The 6,000-nt window shown below is 46.6% G+C and overlaps 3 non-coding genes across 3 annotated transcripts; all 3 read left to right on the top strand.

Annotated features, from left to right (window-relative positions):
• The first annotated feature begins 1,654 nt into the window (after window positions 1–1,654).
• On the top strand, window positions 1,655–1,736 carry Trnas-gcu (transfer RNA serine (anticodon GCU)). The gene has a single exon. It is a non-coding gene; the product is annotated as a tRNA-Ser (tRNA).
• Window positions 1,737–2,519: 783 nt separating this feature from the next.
• On the top strand, window positions 2,520–2,601 carry Trnas-gcu (transfer RNA serine (anticodon GCU)). The gene has a single exon. It is a non-coding gene; the product is annotated as a tRNA-Ser (tRNA).
• Window positions 2,602–3,442: 841 nt separating this feature from the next.
• Trnas-gcu (transfer RNA serine (anticodon GCU)) lies at window positions 3,443–3,524 on the top strand. The gene has a single exon. It is a non-coding gene; the product is annotated as a tRNA-Ser (tRNA).
• The last annotated feature ends 2,476 nt before the right edge of the window (window positions 3,525–6,000 follow it).

Raw genomic sequence — 6,000 nt, 5'->3', positions numbered from 1 at the left:
GACTGTCGCTCAAAAGACTCTCAACGAAATTCGATCCTGGACTGGGTGTCGCCAAGTGTAACCTCCCCGCAAAAATTTGAAAGAAAGAAACACGACAATATTTAATTATGAATCCTAATGGACATTGCGCTAAGCGTAACCTGCCCACAATGAAATGTACTGACAATGGCAACAAAATTGTAAAATTCGCAATCTGACTCAAATATAAGTTTTTCACAAAATTTAAAGTCCGTTCAGTGACAAGAAAATACAATTAAACCGAAATATCGGTCTTTGGCCCTGTGTAAAACAATCAGAATTAAAGTCTTACCTCAGAATAAATGGATGTCACATATCTGCTCTTGTTGTTGCGCACCGCTTGGAGGAACTGCATTGCAAATAATAATATTCTCTATTTTTTGTGATTTTAGTGGAATTTTTCTTCAAAAGAAGTGGAATGAAATGGGAAGTGCAACGAAATCTTTAGTTCAATAAAAAATTAATTTTTTGAGAAAATGCTTTTGAAATAAAAATTATTATTGGGGGACTTGTTAGAGATTGATTACAATAAATAAGTTTTACATTGTCTAATGATTATATTAATTAACAGTATACCTTATTCACCATCTTGACCAGGGTTGCCGACCGCCTACATCACACAACCGCACTGGGCTGCTACTACTGACCGACCGCTCTGCATGACGACTATTAGCGTACCGCACGCGACGACTACTGACAGAGTACTGCTCTGCATACCGACAACTACACAGAGCTACAGACTCGCAACGACTGCTACTGACAGACTCGCAACGACTACTACTGACACACTCAAAACGACTACTACTAACAGACTGAGAACCGCTCGCAACACTCGCGCGGTCAAGCGCAAACTCTCTGGTCACAGATGCTACAATGCCTCGCCATCGCTGCTATGTTACATACGTGTTTCAAACTGCCTACCAGATGAAAGCGCACAACATTCCATAGCGTATGCCCTTCGAATTAAACATCAATTCGAGATCTATAAACCAATCAAATTTCGGCTCCAGCAAAGAGTATGTTGGTATTTGCGAACGACGAGTTCTTATTTATATTTAAGTGCATATCTGTCGCAGTCATTTTAACGTATCGTGCCTTTAATAATCCATCTGTAGCACAACTGTCGCCTTCCGACAGTTTGTTGTTCAAAGTCAGGCCGCCATCTACAGAAGCCATTTGGCAGGGCCTACTGGAGAGACTTGACTTTGCAGACATCCGTCGCTGGTGGCCGCCCAAACACCAAGCTCCATCGCAAACAGCAGGACAATCTTGGGCTAAGGGGCACGTCAAAATCTTGCAAGCAATATCAGTGTAGCGTATCGAGCTGTACGTTTCGTTTCAGTAAGTCGTGCAAACGAATGCACTGCACCTTTCTCATTTGCATTAGATGACACTGCATGTCGATACAATGCTTATTCCTGCAGTAGATAAGTGGGCCGGTGATTTTACCCGATCGCATATCGACATGGACGGATGCTGTCATTAAACGATTCGCCAGTGGGAGCTTGCTCGGCCGCACTGCAGCTTGGCATTAGACGTTAACAACGGCCCAGTACCATGTTTTGAATGTGTTTTCGAATCGACAAATGTCTTCTTTCCGCAAGCACTCGCCAAAGACACAACTGTATCTCCAGCAGACGAGGTGGCCGAGTGGTTAAGGCGTTGGACTGCTGATCCAATGTGCTCTGCACGCATGGGTTCGAATCCCATCCTCGTCGAAGAATTTTACGTAAAGCACGCGTTTGCGATCACTCCTTCTCCGTGCGAAACGCCACTCAGTAGTAACATCGATGCGTGTACGTGGCAGATAGCGTGTGTATGAAATAAGAGACAAAACTGCCTACCAGATGAAAGCGCACAACATTCCATAGCGTATGCCCTTCGAATTAAACATCAATTCGAGATCTATAAACCAATCAAATTTCGGCTCCAGCAAAGAGTATGTTGGTATTTGCGAACGACGAGTTCTTATTTATATTTAAGTGCATATCTGTCGCAGTCATTTTAACGTATCGTGCCTTTAATAATCCATAGAAGCCATTTGGCAGGGCCTACTGGAGAGACTTGACTTTGCAGACATCCGTCGCTAGTGGCCGCCCAAACACCAAGCTCCATCGCAAACAGCAGGACAATCTTGGGCTAGGGGGGACGTCAAAACCTTGCAAGCAATATCAGTGTAGCGTATCGAGCTGTACGTTTCGTTGCAGTAAGTCGTGCAAAAGAATGCACAGCACCTTTCTCATTTGCATTAGACGACACTGCATGTCGATACAATGCTTATTCCTGCAGTAGATAAGTGGGCCGGTGATTTTACCCGATCGCATATCGACATGGACGGATGCTGTCATTAAACGTTTCGCCAGTGGGAGCTTGGTCGGCCGCACTGCAGCTTGGCATTAGACGTTAACACCGGCCCAGTACCATGTTTTGAATGTGTTTTCGAATCGACAAATGTCTTCTTTCCGCAAGCACTCGCCAAAGACACAACTGTATCTCCAGCAGACGAGGTGGCCGAGTGGTTAAGGCGTTGGACTGCTAATCCAATGTGCTCTGCACGCATGGGTTCGAATCCCATCCTCGTCGAAGAATTTTACGTAAAGCACGCGTTTGCGATCACTCCTTCTCCGTGCGAAACGCCACTCAGTAGTAACATCGATGCGTGTACGTGGCAGATAGCGTGTGTATGAAATAAGAGACAAAACTGCCTACCAGATGAAAGCGCACAACATTCCATAGCGTATGCCCTTCGAATTAAACATCAATTCGAGATCTATAAACCAATCAAATTTCGGCTCCAGCAAAGAGTATGTTGGTATTTGCGAACGACGAGTTCTTATTTATATTTAAGTGCATATCTGTCGCAGTCATTTTAACGTATCGTGCCTTTAATAATCCATCTGTAGCACAACTGTCGCCTTCCGACAGTTTGTTGTTCAAAGTCAGGCCGCCATCTACAGAAGCCATTTGGCAGGGCCTACTGGAGAGACTTGACTTTGCAGACATCCGTCGCTAGTGGCCGCCCAAACACCAAGCTCCATCGCAAACAGCAGGACAATCTTGGGCTAAGGGGCACGTCAAAATCTTGCAAGCAATATCAGTGTAGCGTATCGAGCTGTACGTTTCGTTGCAGTAAGTCGTGCAAACGAATGCACAGCACCTTTCTCATTTGCATTAGATGACACTGCATGTCGATACAATGCTTATTCCTGCAGTAGATAAGTGGGCCGGTGATTTTACCCGATCGCATATCGACATGGACGGATGCTGTCATTAAACGATTCGCCAGTGGGAGCTTGGTCGGCCGCACTGCAGCTTGGCATTAGACGTTAACACCGGCCCAGTACCATGTTTTGAATGTGTTTTCGAATCGACAAATGTCTTCTTTCCGCAAGCACTCGCCAAAGACACAACTGTATCTCCAGCAGACGAGGTGGCCGAGTGGTTAAGGCGTTGGACTGCTAATCCAATGTGCTCTGCACGCATGGGTTCGAATCCCATCCTCGTCGAAGAATTTTACGTAAATTACGCGTTTGCGGTCACTCCTTCTCCGTGCGAAACGCCACTCAGTAGTAACATCGATGCGTGTACGTGGCAGATAGCGTGTGTATGAAATAAGAGACAAAACTGCCTACCAGATGAAAGCGCACAACATTCCATAGCGTATGCCCTTCGAATTAAACATCAATTCGAGATCTATAAACCAATCAAATTTCGGCTCCAGCAAAGAGTATGTTGGTATTTGCGAACGACGAGTTCTTATTTATATTTAAGTGCATATCTGTCGGAGTCATTTTAACGTATCGTGCCTTTAATAATCCATCTGTAGCACAACTGTCGCCTTCCGACAGTTTGTTGTTCAAAGTCAGGCCGCCATCTACAGAAGCCATTTGGCAGGGCCTACTGGAGAGACTTGACTTTACATTCGAGTCGCAGCCGCGGTGCGGGACGGACGTGTGGCGGCTGGCTTGGCGTCTTGAAGTAAACAACGGCTGTTTGCTGTCACGAGGTTAGTCACTTCGTTACCTTTGCGAGTTAGGTTATGTTTCCTGATTTCAAGATAGAATGAACGCGATTACTGTCATGAGGAAAGACACGATTAAGTTTACTTTCGACCGAAATTTCTTGAGGCCTAAGGCATATGAAGTAAAACAGTGGTTACTCGACGCTGTTAAGATTACTGGCAATGACATAATAGGTGTGCATTTATCGTTCGTTTCAAATGCTGCCTTTGTGAAGCTGACCAACCCAGATTTGTGTGTCTCTATTATGGATAAGTGTGGCGGAGTACTGAAGTTTAAACATTGCGACGGTACAGTGAGTGATGTTTCCGTCTCACACGCCGGATTAGGCATACGTACAATTAGGGTCTTTGAGTTGCCATTTGAGGTTCCTGCAGAGGAAGTTAATACAATCCTTCGACCGTATGGCCGTGTTATTTCGAATATTGCTGAAAACTGGTCGGAGCCACATATGTTTCCTGTCCTGAATGGAGTCCGCCAAGTTAAGATAGATCTTCAAAGGCACATACCGTCATATGTAAATGTATGTGGACACCGCGCCATAGTTATCTACGACGGTCAACCCAAGACATGTGCATTGTGCAACTCACCAGAGCACATACGCAGTGAATGTCCCAAACGGCGTGTCCCACAGCTACCGACCGGGGAGGTTGCGGTTCCTGGCGCTGCTGTCAGCCTTCAGTTAACGTACGCGGCTGCCACGTACGGTCGCAAATCTGCAGAAACGTCAACAGTTGAGCACGTGGAACAGGTCGAAGCACTGGCGGCCGCCACAACCGCCACGGAGTCGGCCGCCTCTGTGGATGACCGAGCAGCTGCTGTTAGGCCCTCTTACGCCGTCACAACTGCGATATGTGATACGGAAGGCAGAAAAACAGTACTGCGGGAGAGGATACAGTCATGCAACGACGTAGGTTCTGAACAGCCGTCTTCGGACTCGCAGCGGCACGAAGTGCCCCAAGAATATACCAAGTCATCGACGGAAGTCGACAAACAACTCGACCTCCCGCCAGACGCACAGGGCGAACGGGCTGAAAGGCTGTCGCGTGATGGCGACGCTGGTGTCCGTAATCCAGTCGTACACCACCCGGAAATGCAAGGAGGCCCAACTCCGGAACCCCAACCGACAGATGCGGAAGTGAAGGAACCCCCAACTGAGGCTCTTAGAGAAATTAACGTTAGGATCTCTGAGACAACGACAGAACCGCTCTCACCACTGTCTTCTTCCACCGAACCACCAGAACATTCACCTGACTTGTCTCCTACGGGATCCCTGCGGAGGAGGAAGAAGTCAAAAAAGCGTCGTTTGGCACACCAAGCGGCAGAGTCTTTGGCCCCAGCTCTCAGGGAAAAGCTGAAACATCTACAGAACAAGGATCAGAAGGCAGAAGATCTGGAGCCAGCAGGAACTACTGGGCACTCAAACAGAAAGGAAAGGCAAGAAGACCCGGGGGGTGAACATCACCCATCGCAAACTGGGATTACGACCAAAGTTCCAGGGGGTGGTTCAATGCCAGGTCAACGGGCACCAGCAGCACCAGTCAATTGGGCGGACGATGACGCAGAACAGGGTGTCGATAACATGGACGGTGACCCAAGTCAAGAAGAAGACCTTTTTTATTAATAGAGTTGGCAAGATCGCCTTGAGACTAAACGAGGGACTGATGACGACAGACAGATTCCATATGAAAGTATTATGCAGTCAATAAACTTACCTGAACTATCTGGCACATGCTCCAAACTTATAATGTGACCACATTAAATATTAACAAAATTCAAAATGCCACTAAAATAGCCGCACTTCAAGATTTTCTCTATCAGTCGGACACCGATATTGCCCTTTTACAGGAAGTGCTCATTCGAGACCTTCTTATCCCAGGATTCAATGCCATTATAAATGTTTCTCTTGAACATAGTTGTGGGACGGCTATTCTTGCCAGAGAGGGCATCGAAATGACAGACA

Source organism: Schistocerca serialis, chromosome 2, assembly GCF_023864345.2.
Source record: "Schistocerca serialis cubense isolate TAMUIC-IGC-003099 chromosome 2, iqSchSeri2.2, whole genome shotgun sequence".
Classification (NCBI taxonomy): Eukaryota; Metazoa; Arthropoda; class Insecta; order Orthoptera; family Acrididae; genus Schistocerca; species Schistocerca serialis.
Note: the sequence above shows the minus strand (reverse complement) of the source record. Positions and strands in the feature narration are given on the sequence as shown.